At 41.5% G+C, this 24,824-nt stretch overlaps 1 protein-coding gene across 2 annotated transcripts in view; it reads left to right on the plus strand.

The window, feature by feature from the left end:
- The window catches only part of Peli1 (pellino E3 ubiquitin protein ligase 1), a 55,222-nt gene that overhangs the window by 17,724 nt on the left and 12,674 nt on the right, over nucleotides 1–24,824 (plus strand). Inside the window, exon 1 of one of the 2 annotated variants that reach the window (XM_032915879.1) lies at nucleotides 13,809–14,223. The exons of the other annotated variant lie outside the window; for it this stretch is intronic. The gene's annotated coding sequence lies outside the window, so the exon portion shown is untranslated. Of the gene's footprint in view, nucleotides 1–13,808; nucleotides 14,224–24,824 lie in introns of those variants that run through there. 2 annotated transcript variants of the gene reach the window in all.

Here is a 24,824-nt window from a genome sequence, read left to right on the forward strand (position 1 = left end):
TCAGCAGAAAATGCTTTCTATATTATTTTAAAGTAATTGGTAGTATAAAGATTCTAGTAAGTAGAAACTTTTTCAAGAGAGCACTAATCATTAATCATTAAGTCATACTACTATATTCTAGGTGTTTAATATCTTGTAATAATACTTTAAAATTAAGTAATACTGGTTGCCTATATAGGTCCTTAGCCAGATTTCTCATGGTCTAGTCCTAAATCTCACTTTATGTATATAAATGGTTTTCCTGCATGTGAACCATGTGCATGTGTTACCTATAGAAGTCAGAAGAGGGAATCAAGTCTTCAGGAGATGGAATTTCACACAGTTGTGAGCCACCATATAGCTATTAGGAATAGAACCTGGGTCCTCTGGAAGGGCAACCTGTGTTTTAACCACTGGAACATCTCTCTGACTGTCTTAAATGTCACAGTTTTTAGTTTGTAACCTCAGGTAACTAAGGTCAGTATCAGTGGTCAGACATAGGACAGTGTGAGTCCTGGACTCTCTAATATCACTTTACCTTATTTCATCCCAAGTGATAACTTACCTCATCCGCTTGCACACGGACTCTGCATTAATGGCCTCCCTGTGAGGAGAAGAGTGTTGTGACGCATTCAGGGATGCACACCTGGTGCTTTAGGATGTAGATGCTTTAATGTCCTGTGACGTCTCACTTTGTGTGATCTGGGAAGCACAGTGCACACCATAGCTCCTTCTTATTCTGTGTGCATTGTTTGCTTTTCTCTCAATTTTAAGTTTAAATTGCCAAAACTCTAGCAAGTGTGACTGCTATAGTCTCACGGTATTATAGTGACTTCAGTTATGATTTACTTTGCTAAGCCTTTTGCTAACCATTTTCAGGACATCTTGGGCACTCAGTAACGTGTCATAATCCCAGTGTGCATAAAGTCAAGGATTTTTATTTTATGATTAACAGTTTTCTCCTGAAATTATGTAATGATTTGCCTGGTTGTTAGGGTTTGTTGTTTTCATTTTAGTCTAAGACTTGTAAATCCCAGGGTTTTTGTTCTTTTTTTTTAAACTTTTTATTTAGTCTTCACCCTAGTCCCTCTCATCTCCCCTTCCCCTCCCCTCCACCCTTGCAACCTCCCCACCCAAAATAAAACACAACCAAACAAAAGCAAACAAAACGAAGCATAGAAAACATCCAATTGGGAAGGGTAGTGTGTCACAGAGTGTCCCACAGTTTATCCCTCTGACCCCCCGTCTTCATGTGTCATTGCAATGAGTTCATTGGTGTGGTTCAAGGCCTCTAGCTTCTGTGACACCATCAATACTGGATCCTCACTGGGACTCCTCTCAGATACACACACACACACACACACACACACACACACACACACCCACACACACACACACCCTGTTGTTGCCCTGTACCATAGAGTGAATCGTACAGTTTTACTATACCACTTTGGATTCCTGGATTATTTTTGAAATGCCTTGGCTACCTCAAAGGCCAGGCATTCCTTTTTTTTTTTTTTTTTTTTTTGGTTCTTTTTTTTGAGCTGGGGACCAACCCAGGGCCTTGGCGCTTCCTAGGCAAGCGCTCTACCACTGAGCTAAATCCCCAACCCCTGAGGCCAGGCATTCCTAAACTTTCCCTGCTACCCCAGGCCCAGTCAGGGAAGTGGCCACCCATCCAAGTTCTCACATGACTGGTTGGCTTTCTCCTGCAGCTCCTGCATCCCATCCTTCTTAATGAACTCATGGCAATCTCTCTATTCCCCCGCTGCCCCCTGCCCCCATGTCCTAGCCTGAGGAACTCTAAGGGTCCTGTCCCATCTCCCTTTGCCCAGCCATTGGCCACCAACATCTTTATTGATCAATCAAAATCCAGTTTGGAGACAAGGACCTTCAGCATTTGAACACACAGATTCCCAATTTAATCTCCAACGATGGAGATCTGCAGGTTTGGATCGGCAGAACTGTCCCTTTCAGACATCCCAACCATTTGAAAATGATATAAATTGTGGGATGATCCAGCTAGGCTATTTAATGCCTCCATCTGCCGGTGGCAGGGTTCTCTCTCCTGCTCCCATGCCCTCAGGTTGGCTCATCCTCACCTCCAGAGCCAGCTCCACTGTGCTGCTCAGTCAGGGCTCAAGGCCCACTGTCCCAGGGGCTGCCCCTGGAAGGGATTGGTCAGCTCTCCATTCTCACAGCCTCAGGGAGAGGATGGCTCATCTGCACCTTTGCCATCAGTGCCAGCTCCACTGTATTGTCCAGTGAGGCACAGGGCCTGTTCTCACTACCTCCTAACTTAGGGGGCTACTTTCCCAACAACCACAGGTGGCGAGGGCTGAGGGGGAGAGCATTTTCCCCTGCACCCACAGCACCTCATGACTGATGAGTGGTGGGGTCAGCTTTCCCTCACTCTTGTCCTCTGGGCTGGCTCACCCGTACCTCCTCTACCAGGGCCAACTCTACTGTGCTGCCCAGGCAAGGGGCAGGGCCAGCTTACCTGCTCTCTCAACCCTGCTGCTTTTACATAGGAACTTTCTTGTTAGTACTTTGATGCCTTTGTATTGAAAGTTGTGTATCATTGGATTTACTTAAGTTTACCGTAAGTAAAAGCACACCTGCTTGCACCATAGCTCGATAGCTTACCATAAGTAAAAGCATACTTGTTTACAGCATAGCTAGATAATTCACACCCTCATCGTTCCCGCCTATTACTTGTTACTTTTTTTAATTGCCAGTTTCTTTGTTCCTTTGTAGGATAAAATTCTGCTTATTGATGATCATATGAGGCAGAAAATACAAAGTCCCATGGCTTTGAAAGGAGCGCAGACCTAGAAAACCCAAAACCATTTGTGAGGAAAAACTTTTCCTCTTTTCTTGGAACTGAATTCTATGACCTAATAGATTTACTCTAAGGAAAACAAACATACTTGAAATAGTTTTTGTATTAGTTAACACCATTGTCATTAAAAAAAAAAAAACCAACCCAGCTTATAACAGAATTAAGTAGGACGGGAATGTATTGATTTGTATACATTAGAGTTCCACCTGAAGCTCAAATAATGTCACCAATACTTTGTACTCATTAAAAAGTTTTACATGAGTTTGAATCAGCTATATGCCTTTCCCCCCCCCTTCTACCTTTTCCTACCAACCTCACACGTTCTCTCTCTTTATAAAATACTCACACGTTCTCTCTCTTTATAAAATACTCACACGTTCTCTCTCTTTATAAAATACTTACTGGATCCATTTAATGCTGCATGTATAGGCTTGGGTGTGAGACCATTCACAGAAGCTTGCCTGAATCCCGAAGAAAACTGACTCTCCCTTTCTCAGCAAACATTCACTGCCAGTGTCTCCTCAGACCGGGGCGGTCTGTGTGGGATTTGGCTGGCCGGATCTTGTAGAGGTCATAGGCACTACATATTCATGTTTACAATGGTCCTGTCACATCTGGCTGGCGAATACTGTTCCCTACAGATGTGGCTCTAACAATCCTCCACTCCCTCTTCCGTGAAGCTTGGCAGGGGGAGGTGAGATACAGATGTCCCATGTAGAGCTGAGCACTGCACAGTTCCTTATCCTTTACACAGGAACTGGTTGTGGGTTTCTGTATTAATTGGTATCTACTCAGAAAAGAAGATGCCCCTGCAGGCATTATAGGCTGTCAGAAGACCCAGTGGGGCCCCATATACTGCCCTCAGACATGACAAGGCTGTTACTGTTGCTAGAAGTTGAGGCTAAGACCTTATTGCTGAAGACAAGACCTGCAGAAAATAAGCTAGTATCAACTTGGAAGAATCATCCCCACTTGCTAGCTTTCAGCAAGTGTAGCAGGTTTCTGGGCGGGAGGGAGGAAAGTCTTGTGCGAGCTACAGCTGACCTGGCAGGGAAGTAACTGGGTAACTAACCTGGCAAAGGTTGCTAATGTAGTGAAACAGTGGCCTGGCGCTATGGGAGCAACCAACAGTTTTATGCTTGGATCTAAGCCTGATCTTCAGGGATCGGCAGTGTGTCGAGTGTTTGTATAGGTCTTATGTTTTTACAAAACTTGGATGCTTTGTTTGAATTTTTATAGACATTTTGATGAAGAGCACTTTTGCTACCATAAAAGAAAATATATTTCATAAAGTCTTAAAAATTCAAGTCTCCAAATACAATAATTCTATAGTCATTAAGAACAGTAGACAAAAACTTTTCAAAATGTTTCAATTGTAGCGTATTGAGTAGGAAAAGAGCCAAATTGATTTAAACTAGTAAGATCCCCACACTTCTGGCATTCTGTACCTAGTAGTTTTGCATTGCCAGGTAAAAGTTCTCCCATTTATGTTTCTTTGCAGAAGCTTGTTCTGACTGTAACTTAATGATTTTTACAATTTATTGCTGTCTAAAAGTTCCCCTTGACTTCACATTCTGTTCTGGAGTCTTGGTTTCTTCTCTCCTCCCACACAGTGAAGCAGGAGTTGCGAAGTGACACTGAATTTAAGAACCCTGGCTTTTTTTCAAAACAAACTAACTTTAAAAATATGAGTGCTTTTTATTGAAACCAAAAGAGGAACGGCTTTGGCAAGCATTCACTAAATGTGCGAATAACCTAATTGATTTTCCTAGCATGATTAAGAGGCTGTGCTGTCTGTCCTTGTAGATATCTCGCTCAGTAATTACACAATAGTGAGAGACTGATTAACCTGTGATGAAAAGTTGTGGGTTTAAAGTCATCAGTTTGTGCAATTTTATATCCATGCTGCTTTCCTTCAGAGAGGAGGGGCAGTGTGGCAATTCTTGTTATTCTGTGATGAAAATGATCATATAAACTTACTTCAACTTAATGTTTTATTATGTGAAAATATCAAGGGATTCTTGCTGAGGATCTGAGGTGAATGAAATTTAGATATTAAACATTTTAAAGTTTAAACATACCATTATATATTCCTCAGTAAAACTCTAATAAAAGGGCCAAGAAGTCATAATTAATGAAAAAAAAGTAAAAACATAGATAAAAGTATACATTTAAAAACTCATTACAGGTGTCACGGTATTCCAACTAAATCTCTAGCTCAGGTGACTAACTCGGGCTAGAATATAGTATTTTAGGAAGGAATCTGAGATCCGGGAAGGAGAAAACCACCTGTGCTGCCAGAAGGAGCTAAGTCACCCCCTCAGTGTGTGATGTGTGACCTCAGGTCTGCACACTTAGGTTAAAGGCCGGCACCTTTAAGGCCATTCTTAGACGGCTAAAAATAGGAAATCACAGAAAAATTCTGGAAGGAAAACAGTTTTGCCGAGTTTTAGTAGCTCATACAAGAAAAGAGCACTTCACATGCATCTGTCAGAGGAACTGGGACCATAGTAAGGGGCTCTGTGATGATACTCAGGGAACTAACCTGGCTCTTTTTTTTTTTTTTTTTTTTTGTTTTTTGTTTTGTTTAAGATTTTATTTTATTATATATAAGTACACTGTAGCTGCCTTCAGACACACCAGAAGAGGGCATCAGATCTCATTACAGATGGTTGTGAGCCACCATGTGGTTGCTGGGAATTGAACTCAGGACCTCAGGAAGAGCAGTCGGTGCCCTTAACCACTGAGCCATTTCTCCAACCCCTAACCTGGCTCTTAAGATAAGCAGAGCAGCTTGTTTTTCCTGGGCTTCTAATAGCAACGCCCATCCCCTTGGGTCTCAGTTTTGAAGAAAGCTGGTTGGTATTATTTATTTATCAAATCTTGGTCACAGAAAAAATTACTAAGGGGGAACTTAATTAGATTTTATTCTTTTTGAATATCTAAACTTTATAAAATAGTGACTCCAAATTTTATAAATGAAATTAATGTAATTAATGCCTGAACTATAAAATAAGGTGGAGGATTGGCTTGAAAACAGTAAATATATATCCTTACCAGTATAGTTAAAGGAAAGCTAAATTTCATCTTTCAAATGTAACCTAACCTAGGTCTCTAATGACATTCTCAAGTACAGTAATCTCTTACAACAAGGAAAAGAGACATTCTGAGCAAAATTACAGTGACAAGAGTCAACAATAGCGCTGGGAAGTGTGGGGAGGGGTAGTTAAAATGTTACTTAGTGGGGGGAAACACACACACACACACACACACACACACACACACACACACACACACACACACACAAGAGGGAGAGTGAAACAGGGTTTCTCTGTGTAGCCCTTGCTGTTCTGGAACTCACTTTGTAGACCAGGTTGTCCTCAAACTCAAGGGATTCACCCACCTCTCACCACCTCTCCCTCTGTGCCTTGCAAGTGCTGGGATTAAAGGCACATGCTACCACACCAGGTTTAATGTGTATAATTTTTAATGCAACAATATTTTCTAGAAGACATTTCATTTTAAGTCACATTCATTTGTATTAAAATCCCAAGTCACAGTTACTTGGTTATAAATACTGCTCTGATCCACTAACAGTAAATTTTGGGTATAAAATTTTTCAGAACTTTTCAAATAAGATCTGAATGGCTTAGAATTTGATGGATTTGGTGCCTTTTCCTTTGGACCCTTTTGTTATTTAGTAAATAGCAAAGATATTTAAACAAGCTAGTCTTTCAAGAATTAATATACTTTAAAGGTGTGTTTTTCAGGTCTTAATATCTACCAAATACGGTTTTATATTTTGTTTTGCAGATTTTAAAATTGATTAACTGTTGATGAATAATTACTTAGTTTTGTTCCAAATTACTTTGTTTTCTCCATTTCTGTAAATAGGCTCATGCTTGATCAATTTCTCCCAGTTCTCAGTACCTAGGATTGTAAACTGTCTTTTGTGACTTGTAGTTTATAGTGTCTATCGTGCATTTTGTCTTAAGTGCACATATAGCATGCTTTTCTCTCAGTCATTGGGTTCATTGAACCCTTTTGCTCTCTCAGCTGGTTGCTGTCAAAACTGGCCAAAAAACAAACAAACAAACAAAAAAACCCAAAACAAAACCAATTTGCCGCAGTCAGTAACAGACTAAAAGTTTAATTCATGTTATGTTTTGTCTGAAACACTGTTATTTTACATCATTTTTTGGTCTTGATGGCTTAATAAGTTTGTTGTTAATTTGTTTGTGCAGAGTAGAAAATTACAGCATATGCTAAAATCCAGTCCTCAACTTTTACTAACTACTTTTAAGATGAACATGTGCAAATGATTAGCATAACTTCTGTCTGTCATGGACTACTGTAAAGATTAATTTTAGTGTATATGGAGTTTTATGCCTGCTCTGCATGTCTGCTTTCTTTCTGAAGCCTCAAAGAGTGGGTGACATTCAGTCTTTGTTCTGATTCGACATACCAGGCACTTTTTACCCTCCAGGTGCGTCTCATTCACTTACATGCACGCGTGTGCGTGTTCTAATAGTTTCTGAGCACAAAAGCCTAGCCCCTGATTTCTTCTGGCTTTTCCTGATCTAGCCAAATCTGTACTCCAGGAAGCCAACGGCTTGCCCTTACCCACACACACAGTGGTCTTCCTTCCCACGATTTCCTGTCTGGATGGCAGTTGTTTCTTCACTTAGCTTCCCTTCCCCAGTGCCTTCCAGGGTCCAGCCCAAACACCCCTCTTAGAATGAAGCTTGCCCTGGAACCACTTTTCTTTGATATCATATGTATTTAATATTAAGGAACATTGATACTGTATCTGGGGGTGGGCCAGGTGGCTCAGTGGGTAAGGTTCTTTCTACTAAGCCTCAAGACCTGAGTTCTGTCCCCAGGACTCACATGTTGGAAATAAAGAATTGACTCTTCCAAATTTCCTCAGACCTGTACACCTGCTCTGTGACACGAATGCCTCTTCTGTACAATAAATTATTTAAGTGTTGTATGTCTTGGGCTGACTGAAATACACCTTTTTTCATAACCATGTTAATTAACGTTTTTGCTTTAGTTTAAATGTTCTTGCTGCTTCTGGTTGTATGGTAAATAGTATTTGTTGAGTTAGTGATTACATTAATGAAAACGCTAGGTGGAAAAATTACAAGCAGAGATGCCACAGTCCATAATTTGGACATTAGTCCAACATCCAGGCTAATTGAAGTGGAGGGAGAAGCCAGAACTGTTGATAGAAGTTGGAGTAAGCATTTTTGGAAAGCTAACCTTGCCTCGCAAAAGGAGGCTGGTTTATATCTTCCAGTGGTAGAGGACAGCCAATGGGAACCTAGAAGTAGTAATCATCAGAGGACTCTTAGGGATCAAGCAAACGACATCACTGAAGTAGACAGGTCTGCTGTTTACGCTTTGGATTTAACACCAGATTCGTGGTTTGATATCTTTGTTTTAAGTCATATTAAACACCCTTTCACACCCAGGAGTTTGCCTCAGTTTCCTGTAATAAACCTATATTGTTCTACTTTAAAAGGGGGGCGGGACTTAAGTCAAATACTGCTGAGCGTGGGTTTGTATTGAGGTATTTGACTGCTCAACCTTTGGTGCTGTGCTAGAGAAAGCTCCAAGCATGCTGAATGCTTAATGCCAGGCAGGGTTCCCAGCGTAGAGCTAAAACTAGCCCTTGGTAATCATAATAGGAGTTCCTTTTAGATCAACCTTGAGGTCATGTACTTGATGACTTAGAATGGAATCCCTGCTTAGCCTCAGGATGGGACTGGTCACCAGAAAGACCGAGTGACTAGAAAGTGTGAAGATTGGGTTTGGGTCAGTGAACTGGGCCCTGGTAGAGGCATATCTGCACAGGGCATGCACCCCCCATACCATCACTTTCAGTGTCTGCCCTTCCCTTTGGCTGTCTACACGTGGTACTGTTCACTTGCTTTTCTGTTTTTAGTGGGCTCCTGGGTTCAAGTGATCTTCCTGCTTTAGGCTCCCGAGAGCTGACTCCGACTTGTCTTTAGGAGCCATTCTTTTGTTCTTTTGAGTTCTTCTGTAAACTGTACTGATGGATCATGGAACCGAGGAAGGGTAAGGAGCCCAGTAGGTCAGAAGTGCAGGTTGTCTGGGCTTCTTTTCTTGTTGTGACAGTCTCACTGTATAGCTTGTAATCCTGCTGCCCCAGCTTCCTTACGTGATCGAATTACAGTTTGCACCATAATGTCTAGATGACACATTTGGGGGTAGTGCTGTGAGACTAAGATCTTGAGCTTGTGACTTTATTTGCTAGCCGTTTTCATTGTTACCTAGTTCCTCGTGTGTCTAGTTATCCTGCTAATTGTTTTTCTGGTGCTTTATTCATTGGCCTTTTAGTCTCACAGCTGTATGGAGGTCTAATTTACATATCGTTAATTTGCGTACTTAAATGGTTTCATAGATTTGTATAAACCATCATTGAAATTTTAGAGCACTAAGTTACATGAAATAAATGTCCTTTATCTGTCACTCTCGTCTTCTATTTGCCTTACACACAGAAGGAGAGAAGAGGGGGGAGGAGAAGAAAGAAAGGGAGAGAGAGAGAGAGAGAGAGAGAGAGAGAGAGAGAGAGAGAGAGAGAGAGATATGCAGGCAGTCATCCACGTACCAGCCCCCTCTCTCTGACTGCTGTTCTGGACCTTTCCTGTAAGTCCACTGTGCGTCTCCTGACTGACGGCTTTCACTTAGCTAATTGTTTTGAAAGTCCATTCATGGTGCTGCATATCCAGGACTGTTTTCAAGGGCTACCAGTATAATGCCTCATTGCGAGGGTGTGTGCGTTTTACTTATTTATAAGTTGGTAGACACTTGGTCTATCTCCACCTTGGGGCAGTTATGAATATTTCCAGTTTGGGGCAATGCTGTAAACATTGATGCAGTTTTGTGTGAACCTAGGTTTTAATTTCTCTTGTGTCTGTGCTTGTGGATTAAGTTGCTTAGTAGTGTGGTAACTGTATATTTGTGAAATTATTTTTCAAAGTGACTGCCCCATTTTCTCAGTAACAGCAATTATAGGTTGTCATATTTCAGTAGCCTTACCAGGCTTATATTATTACTATTACTATGATTACCGCTCTCCTGTGCTAGATAAGGGAAGTGACATCCTGTAGTTTCCTTTATCAGATGTAGGGTTGAAAACTACTTTTCCATTCCGTGTATCAGTCGTGGCACTACTTTCCATACCAGGATTTCTTGTGTGTATTTGAGGAGACTTTCAAGTAAGCAGAGCCCACAAAGTAAGTGTCTGAATAACTAGTTCATGCTGTGTCTGGTGTGCAAAACAAACGCACAAACAGAACGTCTCAGTACTGGGGAGATAGCTGAGAGATTTATAAAGTGCTGTGCAAACACTCGATCTGAATTTGGATTCCTAGCATGCACATCAAAGCTAAGCATAACAGTACATAGCTGTAACGAGCGCTGGAGAGGTTGGGTGGGACAGAGGCAGATTCTGAGGGCTTGCTGGCACCCAGTCTAGCAGAAGCAGCTAGCTCCAGGTCAGCGGGGGACCGTGTCTCAGAACATAAGTGGGAGCTGTAGAGGAAGATGTCTGATATTGGTCTCTGCAGGCATATACACCTCACCCCCAACCCACACATGTACACAGAAAGGAAAGGCACGTATGTCGCCGTGGTGCCTGTCATCAAGTTTTTGTCCATTTTCGCTTTATGAAATAACTTCAAATTAGGCTGGAAAGCAGCTCATCAGCTAGAGTACCTGCAGCTCTTCTTGCAGCGGACTGTGTGGTTGCCAGCATCCACATGGCGGCTCACAACCGCCTGTCACTCCAGTTCCTGGGGATCTGACACCCTCTTCTGGCCGCCTTGGGCACCAGGCGTGCACATAGTACACACACACATATACAGAAATGCAGGCAAACATAAAATAACAAGGAAATCTTTAAACAGTTAAAACAAATAAAGAGCAGTACTGAATATTTTACTCCCTGTTTACTACTACACAGTGCATTGCAGTCGCTTGTTGGCTGATGGCTTCGTTCTTTGGTGTTTGGGATGTTTCCTACAACTAAGTCCTGACATGGGAATCAAGTGTTTCATTGGTTAGATCAGTACTTAGCACTCCAGCCTTCATCAAATAACCTGACCTTATACATATGCCTACAGACTTTCTCATCTATAAAAGAGCAGACTTGGAAGGAGCAAATCGAACAGTATATTTGTTGAAATTCTTTTCAGCTTCAAAGTATAGTTTCACTAGTGACTTTTTATTTACTTTTTATTGCTCCTGACCAGGGAGAATTATGCTTTGTTAACAAAACTTGGACTTAATGAATACTTTCTTGGAGATTGGAGTTACATTGATTTGGCAAATAAAAAACTGGGCATATCCATACGGCCAATTAAAAACAAACAAACAGCAGCAGCTCACTGTGGAAAGCAGATGCCATCCTAATGAATTGTACTGTGGCTAGTCAAACGTGACCAAAGCAGCACCCCCAGAAAGGCCGACCTGAAGGAAGAGAAGTTACACACCTGCTTAGGGTGTGGCCAGAGGCACAGGGACTGTAGGAATGAGTCCTTGACTGCAGCCTTGCAAGTATGCATGGCTCATTAGAGAAGCAAGTTCTCAAAGGACAGCTGTGTCCAGAGGTGAGGCTGAAACCTGGCCACAGCACATAAGAAAAAGAGAGGACAGTAAAGGAAAGAAACACACGAGACTGGCTGGACACTGTGAGGTGAGTGTACCTTGTCTTGGTTACCCTGTGAAGGATCCTGATTTTAAAGGTCTTTGGGGACAAGTTTATCACTGGTCCTTGAGTTCAACTGAAGTACATGAGTGAGGCGAGGAGGTGGAGCTCTAATAGTCCTAGCCAGGTGTTTAGAACAGAAGAAAGTTTGCCGAGATTCAGGTCCAAAGCTTAGTAACTTAATTCCCACCAGCCAAGAAAGCTACTTAAAGGTTTGGTTATGTTTTGTTTTTACACTGGCTTCTTTGATGTTATTAATCAAACATCATTATAAATAAAAGCAAATGTCAGAAGTAAAAATGTTTTGTTAAGTAGTTAGAAATTAGATAACGGAAGAAAAATCTAGAAATTTAATTCTAGCCATTCTGTGTTATGGCTATGTCTTTAGCCTATTTTGAAAGCAGTTCATCACAATCATTGAAAACACAGGGAAGTTTTGTTTTTAGTATCTTCTCAGAGCTCTTTAAGAAAAATGTATTGTCTAGGATACATAGCCTGAAATAAGTAAGGATGGGCTGTTTGATTGTTGGTTCCCCTAGGAATGAACAAGAAATACACTTCCAAATGTAAGGAGAGTTGGTGTGTTAATCCAAAGAGTGGCAGGCAGGTCCTTAGGCTTTGTTTTGGCATTCAGCATCACAGCTGCACTACATTCTGTTTGGTATGAGTGTTGAACCTGTCATGTCCGGTTTCTTGAGCAATCCTTGGCCTAGAATAACATGACAGCCAGTGTCCTCAGATAGAAGGATCCCAGGATGTATTTGGACTGTCTAACTGAGCTTTGGAGTCTGGGTATCTATACTGGACATAAACAGGCCACCTGAGCGTCTTTATTTCACTGTGTCCTAAGTGGTCCTGCTGCCAGCAGAAGGACCAGAAACAATGGTGGGAAGGTCCCCTGGAGGGAGTTTAAGATGTGCTGACAGTTACGGAATGCTGGGGGGAATGGATATAAACTTGCCAGCTCTCAGGGCGCTCATTTTTGCCAAGGCACTAGTGATTGTGACAGTATTGTCTTAAATATTACAAACATGCTATGAATCAGAGCTGTTGACCTGTGGGTGCATTGTGAGAGAAGGCTTCGCAGACAAATTTAGGTCCAGCAAAATTATTTTTATGACTTCAAAAACTATTTCTAGGCAAGACTTTTGATTCTAATTAAGATCAATATGAGCACTTACTGACTTTGGAATTGTGTCACTAGTAATGGTACCATTCAATATAGCATAATTTAATTAAATCTTAGACCGTCAAATTAGAGAGCATTTCCATACTAACTCCTAACCATGACTACCAGCATCAATTTGGGGGCAGGCACTTTACTAGGACCAGACACTTGAGTACCACTAAGAACTTTATTATTCTTCTTTGATGTGTGTAGGGGTTTTTGTTTTGTTTTGTTTTCTGGATATAGACTTGTACCCCATGCATGCCTGGTGCCCCAAGAGGCCAGAAGAGGGCATCAGATCCCCTAGCAGTTTACGGTTATAAACCCAGGTCCTCTGGAAGAACAGCCAGCACTCTCAGCCTCTGAGCCATCTCTAGCCCTGACTGGAGAGCTCAGTAAGAGCTCATCAGTATGTAGGTTCACATGGAACTTCAGTTTAATGTAAAGGACTTGCTTGTGCAGCTTGGTGAGCAAATAGAAACCAGCATTTTTCTCAATTAAATTTTACCCAATTGAAAAAGAAAAACAAACATAATTAATCATGTTTGGCTATACAGAGAAGTAGATAGACTTTTGCTCGGTATAGTCCTATTCCTGGTAGATAAAGGGCTTTTCTAGAAGGGGAATGGAGAAGGAATTTGCAAGTGGGGTGGGTGGTCCGAGATTAACAAAACGTCTTACATAGGATGCCCTCAGGAGGGAGTATATAAAGCTCAGTAGACTTGTGTCTAGGTAGTGCTGTGATTTCTCCATGATCACAGACAAATCTGATTTGTTTGTCTGTTTCGTCTGTCTATTGTTCTTGCTTTCCCGAAAGTCGAACCTTCTAGGCAAGCATCCCACCTACGGAACTGCTCCTTAGCACTAGTTTATTTAAAAATACAAAGCTAGAAATTTACACCTGATTTTATGCCCTAGATAATGTAGTATTTTGTGACCAGATCAGAAGGAAAAAATAAAATTCATTTCATAGTACTTAATAGATAGTTTGCACATGTGAATTTATTGATTTTAGTTTCTCACATGGAGTGCTTAACTGATTATTTATTATACTGCATCTGTTTCTTATGAAAGCAGGCTGTTTTAGTTACTATCATGAGCCAATAGTTCACCATCTTAATTATATTTTCAGCATTTACAGAGCAGGTACATAGTTAATCTGAATGGCTTTTTAAGAAGTAGGATATTTTTCTTTTGAAGTGCTTTATTCTATAATTTGCTGCTAAGCCTGTGTTAAAAATTATTCTCTGCTTCCTCTTACTTCCGTTTCTTCCCTTTTGGGCCACATACAAGAAATGAATTCTTGCTTCAACCAATAGAAGCTCGACTCCCATAGTGTTTACCTACTTTGCGTAACGCAGGCCCGCCCACACACATTCTGAGGTGTTTCAGTGAAAGAACACTGAACAGACGCTCAGCGCAGCATTGGTTCCCAGAGCAATCGGCAGTCTGATGAGAAGGTGGTTTAGCTCGTGGTGATAGCAACAAAATTAAAAGGTGGGTGCTCTGGGGCTTGATTTTAAGGTTCATGCTGAGCTTAGGGCAGAGGTAAACTTGCGAAAGGAAGCGAGCTGAAGCAGACTGCTTTTAATTGTTGTTTTTCATCCTTAACTCCAGAATTGTGTTATGTGTGATTAAATTTCCTCCATCTTAGGACAAAGGCTGGGTAAATCTCAAGTCCAAAGTTTCTGTGTTCTTAGAATTTAACTATTAACCTCCTATCAGCAGTGAGAAAAGCCAGAGAAATATGCTAACTACAGGTGTTATGGCTGCTGATCTCACACCAGCCGGAAATGGAAGCCTGCTCTCATTTTTGGTGTTTGAAGACCAGCCCACAGCACTCAGCTTGTGTGTGTCGTAGGACCTAATGTTATCAATCTGTTTTCCTCCCAAGCTTGAGAAATGTGTTGTTCTTTGAAGAAACGTATTTAGTAGTTCAGCAGTGTGCTGCTTTAGGGAGGTTTAAGGAGTGTTTCCACCTGGGTATCCTAATTGTTCTGATGGTTATGGTAAAGAGATTGAATAGTGTTATAGCTAATCAATTATTAACTGCAGGGAATCTTTCCACCAAAAAGTAACAGGCATTGTTTCTCAGAAGGGTTCTGTTTTCACCAAAAGAAAAAATATATCTGAAAAAAATTGTTTTTGTGGTAAATTCTAAAGAAACTAGGTCTGATCTAGATATTGGCATGTATGATCATTTCCCCCAGTTTTCTAGTCTGTGAGGAAGTAATTTCTTGTACATTAAAAAGATAGGTAAGACAAATTGGAAAATTGATCATAATTTAGTTGTTTGGGATATTTGTAATGTGATAATGTAACAGTAAGCAGATGGGGAACAGCCCAGACATACGCATCTATATGAAGGGGGTTTGGTTCTAAAAACAGAACGTTCTTGACTTTCACACACATTGTCTCTAAACCACTGTTGCAAAGTTCTGGAGAACACAGTATGATTTGGTCAGAGAAAGATCACCTGTGAGTCTTCAGAACTTTTCAAGGACAAAGAAGGAAGTGAAACTACAGGATTAAACTGCCATCGTTTGCTGAAAGTAGCAGTAATTGTCATTTTTTAGTAATAGCTTCTCTTTATGGAAAGCTACCTTCTCTGAAAAAAAGTTACTTCACTCGTAGTTAGAAATTCAACTAAAATTTTCTTCTTATTCTTTTTTAAATGAAGTTTATTAAAACATTTTGAAAAGAAAATACCTAAAAAATTAACTTCTATAAGAGTAGTAAAAATATGTCCAAACTCATCTGATTTTTCTCTTTAAAAGATAATACATAAAAATAAAATTTCATATATATGAAACATTTGATGTTAAAATGAACTGTAGTAGATTTTGAGATTTTTAAGATTATATCTTAGCTGTTAGCACTGATGGTATAGATATTAGCCTAGTTACCAAGAAACACAGTTAAATCAGAGAAATGCTTAGGTCTTAAGAGATGGGGCAACACCATCATAACAACAAAGCGTTTATTAATCCCTACTTGTATTCTTAATTAAATACTTAGTAGGTATTTAATAAGTACTTGGGTTTTTTACATTGCATTATCATTGGAAATCATTGTTTTAACTCTTACAGTTGAAGAACATTTATTTTTCATAGACTACATTTTGATCATGTTTTTCCTCTCACTCAACCCCTCCTGTATCCCTCCTACCTCCTTACTCATCCAACTTTATGTGTGTGCATTTTCTTAAAATAAATAAATACCACAAAACAAAAAGCCAAACCCTCCACAGAGTTTATTGACCAAGCGCTCCTGCTGTGGGGTCTGCCCTGGAGTATATGGATCTACCCAGTGACACTCCGTTGGGAAAACTCGTTCCCTTTGCCAGCAGGTATCAGCTGCAAATAGCTTCTTGGTTAGGATTGGGTCTCCATGTCTACTTTGCCCCCTCACTGCTGGGGTCCTGTCTGGCTTGAACCTATACAGATGTTGTGTGTGCCACCAGTCTCTGTGAATCCATTTTTCATCAGCCCCATTGTGTCTGGAAAACAGTTTCTGTGAAATCATGCATGGCTTTGGCTCTTGCAGTCTTCCTGCCCCCTTTGCATAGGGCGTCGAGGGGAGGGTTTAATAAAGACATCCCACTCAGGTCCAAGAGCCCCAGAGTCTCTCGCTCTGCACATTGTCTAGTTAGGGTGTCATCATGAAACTACTAATTGGACACTAGTTCAGTTTCTCTGATCAATGACATAAGACAGTGCTATCTTAGGCCTTGCCATCAGGTGAGAGAGACCAACTAATAACAATGGCCATAGCTGTGATTGGCCAGTGATTCAACACTGTGCGACCCGCTCCTGGCAGGAGGTCTGTCCAGAGCACGGTCCCCTCTGTTCCTTGGTTCTCTACTTAGATCACTCCCATACACCTATATATTTAGGGCGTGTCTGTAGCATGATTTCTCAAAAGACTGAGTGAGTGTTGTTATCCCTCCGCACATTCCCTCCTTTCCCTGCTCTGCCACCCCTCCCTATTTAGTACGCGTATTCTCCGTCTTCCCCCTTTTCTCGCCATAAGATATGTACTGTTTCCCTTCCTTGGAAGATCCTCTCCTCCATCTGACCCCGTACTAGGTACCTAGTCGCTGTGCTTATTGGGTTGGAGCGTACATATCTAAAACTTAAGGCTAAAACCATGTCTGAGAGAAAGCGTGCAACACTTGTCCTCACGCAGGATGGTTTTCTTCTAGCTCCACCCCTTTATCTGTAAACTTCATTTTTCTTACTAGCTGGATAATATTCCAGCTGGAATAATTTTATGGCACCCTGGACTCTATAGCTTTTAGTTATTGGTAATTTTACTGAGGCACAAATTCGCATCTTGCCAGGTGTAAGGTTGCTTTATAAAAGGAGGCAAGGGTATTTGATGAGTGAACCCAGCATTGAAATCTTACTGCAAAGTTGTTTTGTTTTGGTACTCATGAGAAATCCTACCCATCAAATAACAGAGGATGAGTATTGTCCCTGCCTTTATGAGATAGGAGACCCACGTGCTGAAGAACTGGTTGGTAACTTTGGGAGTTCATAAGGAACTGGGTAGAGTTCTTACTCAGAGTCCCAAGATTTTAGGGTCAGTCCTATGTCGTGATAGCTTATTTTACAAAACTATCTCTGAAGGAAGCACTGTGATAATGAGATAATTCAAGAAAACACTTGCTTTTAAGATTTTATTTAAAAGCTTTTTAAATGAAATGTACCAATCTTACTTACCTTAGGGTTTCTGCTTACATTTCATGCTTCTTCCTCTCAGGGCTCCCCTTCCTAGGTCATCTTAAATTTTTGCTTTAATATAGTGTCTCCTGCGAGGCTCTGCCAGAGCTTGACAAATACAGAGGTGGATGCTCACAGTCAACCACTGAACCCAGTTGGAGGAGTTAGAGAAGGGATTGAAGGAGCTCAAGGGGCTTTCAACCCCATAAGAACAACAATACCAACCAACCAGAGCTCCCAGGGACTAAACCACTACCCAAAGAGTACATGGACAGACCCATGGCTCCAGCTGCATATGTAGCAGAGGGTGGCCTTGTTGGGCACCAATGGGAGGAGAAGCCCTTGGTCCTGTCAAGGTTGAACCCTCAGTGTAGGGGAATGTCAGGGCAGGGAGGTGGGAAGGGAGTTGATATGGGATAGGGGGGTTATGGACAGGAAACTGGGAAAGGGGATAACATTTGAAATGTAAATGAAAATACCCAGTAAAAAAATTCTTGCTTTAAGAGTAAAATTCGCTGAGATTACATAGCTGGCAGAACTGAAATAAATGCAGATACTTTTAAAAATTTCACTGTATGACATTCACTCAGAAGCTATGTTACTAGTATATAAAATGGTTTTTAAGACCACCCACAGCTTAATAAGACACCTTTATATATGTCTTTTTTTCTTTTTAAGAAAAAATATAGAATTCTGGTTGTTGTGGGTAGAACTGGATGACACTTTGATGTTGGTGTCACTCCAGTGGGCCCCTTGGTTAAAGGCTGTGGACAGGACTTGGGGGCCCAGGCAGAGATTGGATTTAATGGTTAACATTAAATTAATGGTCTTAGTGGTCACGAGTGCCTGCTGCTCTTGCCAGAGGAGCAGAGCTGGGAACCCAGCACGTGTTGAAAGGCCCGTAACTACCTGTTACTCCAGCTCCAGAGGACCCAGCACCTTCCACATGTAGGTGCACGGAACTGAACCTGGGTCCTCTGCCAAAACATCTGTGCTCTTAACCCCTGAACAGCTCTCCAGCCAAAATAAAAAGCAAATCTTCAGAAATCAAGCAAAGGACCTGGAAGACCCTAGGATTTGGAAAAGTGTGCGAGCAACACAGAACTTAAGCTGCGAGTTGTATGCAGTCGTGAACGCAGGCTTTGAATCTTGAACTTATTTTAGAATTATATTTATTTAGGGAAACTTTGAAGAGTTTTCTCCTGCCATGTGAGTCCCAGAAATTGCACTCAGGCGTGGCCACAGGTGCCTTTGCTTGCTGAACCCTCTCCCTGCCCTTGTTCATTTTTAATGCCTTGACTTTAAGAAGCTTACTTTGCTCTCAGGTGGTGGCGGTGGCGGTGGCGGTGGCGGTGGCGGTGGCGGTGGTTTTCTATTTTGAAATAGTTTGGTAAACTTTACCAGATGTTTTGGTCAAGACCAGGAACCTGACGCCGTTGGTACAGTGCTGTTTGCTTAACCACATGGTTTCAGCAGCCTTTCTCCCAGTGTGTGTCGCCTGGCACAGGATCCAGTTCACGTCCCCATGTTGCTTGTATCCGTTGCGTCTTACTCTTCTTCAGTTTCTGAGGCTGCGAGACCTTTACAGTCTTCGTAGTAATTTTGTAGGCCTGCCACTTTGGATGTGCTTCGTGGGCTCTTGTGCTTGGATTGAGGCTCTTTACAACATACCTCATTGCATCACCAAAGAAAAGTGATGACAGCTCTCTGATCAGGCAGTGCTAACCTTGATCAGTTGGCCAACATCAGTAACTACTTCATTTCTTCCTCTTTGTATTTAGTATTTTCCCCTAGGGTAATTCGTAAATACCCTTGGGGAGATATTTTGACATTAAGGCATTATAACAAAAGCATGTACTTTTACATATTTCTACTCTTCAGTTTGGTTTAATATTATAGTGCATGGGCGTGTGTGTGTGTGTGCGTGCGCGTGTTGTGTGTGTTGTGTGTGTGTGTAAAGTTCGGAAACCGACTTTGTGAAGTCAGTTCTCTCCTTTACCCCTTTAGGTGGCTCCAGGGATTGAACTAAGGTCAGGAGGCTTGTGCAAGCACCTTTATCTGCTGAGCCATCTCACCCACCATAATTTATTATTATTAGCATATCTTCTTCATACAAAGTGATGGTTTGTTGCAGCTTTTTGTGCATGTATAATCATATACTTTACTCATAGTTACCCTGTCCCATAACTTTTTCTCCATCTTCCCCAAAATATTACCCCTTCTACTTTTATGTCTTGAAAATATTTATAACAGTATTGATATCTTTTTAATCTAAGTTCCACACATGAGGAAGAGGGTGGCTTATCTCGTGTAGCATGGCCTCCAGTGCTCCATTTTCCTGCAGGTGACATCCTTTCATTCTGCATTTCAGCTGAGTGAAGCTGCATTGTGCCAATGGAATGTTTCCTTATTTCTCTGACTCACAGAAGGTGGCTGTTGTTGCTGTTCTAGGCAGATGTTCTCAGAATCATCATTTAGTGCTACTTTCTTTCATGGTCTATTTAAAAATTATTTCTATGCCTAAAAAAATAAAACAATGGCAATACGATACAACGTATTACTTGGTGTTCTAACTTCCAAATTTCTTACATTGATAATAGTTTGAAGCACTAGGGAGAATTCATTATATTCATTTTCCCTGAGCTTAAATTTTATCCCTTGTACATTAAAACTCAACTTTAAGAGGTTCGTTCTTAAGATTGTGCCTGGTGGACAATGGAGCCAGCCGTACAGACCGTGTGTGCTTCGGTGTGCAGAGTTGAGCCGGTTAACTTACTTTCCAAGTGTAATCACCCCCCCCCCCCTCGGTGACCTTAACGCCTAGTGGTGGTCTTTCCTATTAATTGAGCCTTAGAGTAGCTACGATCTCTTACGGTTGTTGTGAGGTTTAAATCACATGTGTCAAATGTTTAGAATAGTGCTTGGCACAGAGACAACCCTGCATCAGCTATTGTAAAGGGGCTGGGGGCAGATGGTGTTGGTGTTGACTTAGGAGCTAGAACTCCCTTTACTTTTCCTACGCTTGTATTCAGAGTAGTGCTGAGTCCCACCAGACTTTCCCTTCCTGTAAAACGCTGTCACTTTAATAGTTAATAGGGGGATTTCTGTCTTACTTTCTCAGAAACATATATAACCACCTCAGCAATTTAAGTAATCTAAAATTGCCAAATACAGGCTAGACATGGACAGAGGACAACAAATATATTTGAGTTCCTGGTTGTTGTAAAATTACATTTTCTAGTGACACAGTGAATACAAGGACTTGGGGTCTGAGGGATGACCACTTAAGCAAACCTTGCTTCCCTTATCATCCCTCATCGTGAAGGCTCTCCCTGCAGCTTCTTCTTGACTCACATGCGAGGGCCTATCTTCCTGAGCTGTCGGGACTCACTTTTCTGTTTTCTTTCTGATGGTACCAAGAATGTGCTTTTGTACGATACTGTGTTCCCCCTTGAGTTCCTTTTCCCCTCCATTATTAAAATTAAGTACACATTTATTGGAGATTTTGTTGATGGTCATTACCAGGACGTAGGGTTGACAGATACACTGGACACTGGGGAAGTGACCTCAGAAAGCACCAGTCATGGTTGTATTCCATTACTAGTTTACACTATACTGTAATCGTTTAGGGTTATTTTATACAGAATGCTTTCTAGTTTCCTAAATGACACCATAACAGGGTGTCTTGGTTCTTATGAAGGAGGTAGCCTGTTCAGCCTCATGTGTGTGTCAGCCGTGGATTAGAAAACTTGAGCCTGCTTTCCTGCTGGGAGCCTCACCCACGCTCCTCCTATAAGAGAATGACTGCACTCACAGTTACGATAGAGAGGAGACAGGTTGGTGTTTCTTGGGCTGAATTAACATGGATTTTTAGTCCCTGACCTATTCAGTTCCTTTGTCTAGAAAATGGAAATTAGTAAGATCTTCATATTCAACTCCTATATCTGTTTTAAGAGTCAAATAAACAATATTATGTGAAAGCATTTTGTTAATTCGTATTCTGTACGAATTCGTATTCTGTTGATCGCTGGGCAAGATCGGCCCTAGGCCATGAGTTGTTCAAACTGACATTCCTTTTACTAAAGGATGTTCTCATCCTTAACAAAGCTTGCTTCTATTTTTTTACAACTGTGAGTAGAGGCCCAGAGGATCTCTCCTTATCTGACCATAGCCCTGGCCGTGGACTCATTCTGTGGTCACCCCAACTCCAGTGCCTTTGCTGTGAACACTTGAAGAGACTCTGTCAGACATTTTAAATGCACACACACGATGGTTAACATCATCTATCAAGATGAGAGGGTCTCCTGTCCTCCTCCAGTCACTGCTAGTAAAACACTGAACTGCAGCTACACTTTCAAACCATCCCTCTATTAGCACTCGGCTTAATATACAGTCCATAAAGACAGTAGTTAACGCCATGCTAATAAGCAGGTACTTGTAAGTACTTTTCTCTGTTCTAAGGATCACATTAAAATAGGGGAACTTTCCTGTGTTAGATCAGATTCTCTCATTCCCAGTTCAAGATTAAAGAGGTGGTTGTTCGCGTGGTTGAATGGAGTAGTGACATTTGTGTGGGGGTGGGCGGCTATGTTTGAGACACCCTGGCTGGCTTGCACTTAGCTGCCCTTCACTCTCAGGTACTGAGAAGGCTCGGCCTGTACTACCATGCCCAGTACCACAGGATATTTTTGATTATCACAGTTATGTGCGTTACTGACAGACGTCTGCGTAAAGGCCAGGGGTGCTCCTGACATGTCTGAGATGTATAGGCTCTGCCACTACAGTACCAAGATGTTGGTGATCCCCAGGCTGAAAAGCCCCAGTTGAGAGAAACTATCCTTGGGGGAAATATTAATTTCTTTCTTGTCAGGATGGAATATGCTATGCTCTCAGAACTCTGAGGATGTCGTTTGGCTGATCTGGAAGTGGGTAGGTAGCAGAGTACTTGTTTTGGGAAGGGGCCTATGGTTTTGGGAAGGGGCCTATGGTTTTGGGAAGGGGCCTATGGTTTTGGGAAGGGCTATGGACTTCCCTTGCCTGCCCCGCTGCTGAAGGACAGTGAGAACACAGAAGTGCTAACTTCCAACTTCCCCTCTGACCCACTGTTCTCCTGTGTAAAAGCTGCTGGTTCATCCCACTGATTACACAACAACAAAGGTCTCAGCAAGGCTGTTCTCATAGCATTCTTTCCATTGTCTTGGTAGAATGAATGGTGCTGTTTCAAGTTCTTAGTGCCATCACACAGGGACAGGACTGCATGCACAGATCAGCTCAGCTAATGTAATGACAAGGAGCAGACTGGGATTGAGGGTGAGGACAGGCTTTGTCTGTGAATCCACAGCAAATACGCAAATGACTCAGGAGTTCGTTTTGAAGAACTCAGACTGAAGAAGACATAGAGAATATTTAAGGGAAATGGATACAAAAGCTCTCTAGCAACTGAGTTTATCATAAAAATGCTGACCCGTTACATAGACAATGGCCTTCATGTAAACATTCTAGCAATTTCTGTTACGGCCATCAGTATGTACAAGAATTGCACTAAAAGAGAAACGGCAGTTGTGACACATTTATTTGCGGTTTAATAATGCTAATTCGATGTCTGTTGATTGTATTTAAGAAAACTCAATCCCAGGCAGGTGGTGGTGCTGCATGCACCCCTTTGATCCCAGCACTCGGTAGGGAGGGAGGGAGGGAGGGAGGGAGGGAGGAAGAGAAAGAGAAGAAAACTTGTCTTGCTAGTCTTGGATCACTTAAGTATGTCAGTACTGATGGCGCTGAATTCTTTTAGGCTTTAGAATATTAGAGGTAAGAGTAGAAGTTAAGTTTGAGCTTGTTCCTGTGACTGCAGCCTTAGTGTTACTGATAAAAATTTCCAGCCATGGGCTGGAGAGATGGCTCAGTGGTTAAGAGCACTGACTGCTCTTCCAGAGGTCCTGAGTTCAATTCCCAGCAACCACATGGTGGCTCACAACCATCTGTAATGGGATCTAATGCCTTTTCTGGTGTCTGAAGACAGCTACAGTGTACTTACATACAATAAATAAATCTTTTTTAAAAATTCCAGTCATAACAGTAGCAAAATTAAGTTATGAAGTACCAGTGACACAGTTTTACAGTTGGGGGTCTCCACAGCATGAGGCACTGTAGTAAAGGTCACAGCGTTAGGAAGGCTGACAGCCACGGCCGGAACCTCTCCTGAGTAATATCACAGTGCACATTTTACTAGTAAGTCCTCAGGCCCGGCCAGGTGCCTGCTTATGTTCCCAGCTCCAGAATCTCCTCCATTCTGCTTTAGTCCCTTTATTCTTAGAGACAGAGAAAACAGACTGCTTTGCTTAAAGAGCTACAGCTAGAACCAGGCTAACACTTGCTAGCTCTGTGGTACGCTGTCACTCAAATATGTATGTAACACCTTCAGACTTTAGGAGTAGATCTACTTTGCTAATACTATAATTTGAAGAAAATATAAAAGAGGTCTTTTTATATTTACGTATATTTTTGCTGCCCTGTTAGCTGTTCTTTCTGTTGAGAGAATCCCGTCTAGTCATTCCTTTATGAAGTACCACTGGCAAGTTCTTTAAATTTTTCTCTACTTGAAAATATGTTAATTCCTTCCCTCTGATTTAATTGGATACAGATTCTTCTGTTGACAGTTCGTACTATACATACAAACATTAGATTGAACATGTTGTATTCATGTATGTATGTATGTATGTATGTATGTATGTATGTATGTATGTATCAAGAATTAGAGAAATAGAGGCCATGAATTTGATAGCTGCAAGAGAGTGTGTGAGAAGAGCTGGAGAGAAGAAACAGAAGGGGGAAATGTGTTACATTTTAATTCCAATAAAAATAATTTAAATATATTAAGCCACTATTTTATGGATCTCGTGGTTTCTTATGAGATTTTATGCTATCATTCTAATAGCTTCTTCACTCTAGATAAAATACCATTTTTTGTTTGTTTTATTGTTTTGTTTATCTGATTTCCATCTTTAGAACTTTTACCAGGATGCTGAGACCTTTGGGTTATGTAGAGACAGAATTGTTTAGTTCATGAATCTGTGTTTTGTTTCTCAGCCTGGGTTTGTTGTGTGTCGGGCATTATGTCTTTGAGCACTGCGGTGGTTCGCACGTTTTCTTCTTAGGCTGCAGTGATGCAGTTAGCTCTGGGCCGACCAGAAGGCTCTGCCTCCTCTGTCCAGCCTGCCTCAGGGGCTCTTGCCGCAGTTTAATCTGTCTTGGTTTAGCGGTTTCCACTTTGTGTCCAAGACGTTGTACTTTATCCCCACTGTCCCAGATGCAATTGTTTCTTGGAGGTTTTATCATGGCTGTGTCTAACTCTGTTGGGTAGTCTTAGATTCCTCA

The sequence above is a fragment of the Rattus rattus genome, chromosome 11, assembly GCF_011064425.1.
Source record: "Rattus rattus isolate New Zealand chromosome 11, Rrattus_CSIRO_v1, whole genome shotgun sequence".
NCBI classification, from domain to species: domain Eukaryota; kingdom Metazoa; phylum Chordata; class Mammalia; order Rodentia; family Muridae; genus Rattus; species Rattus rattus.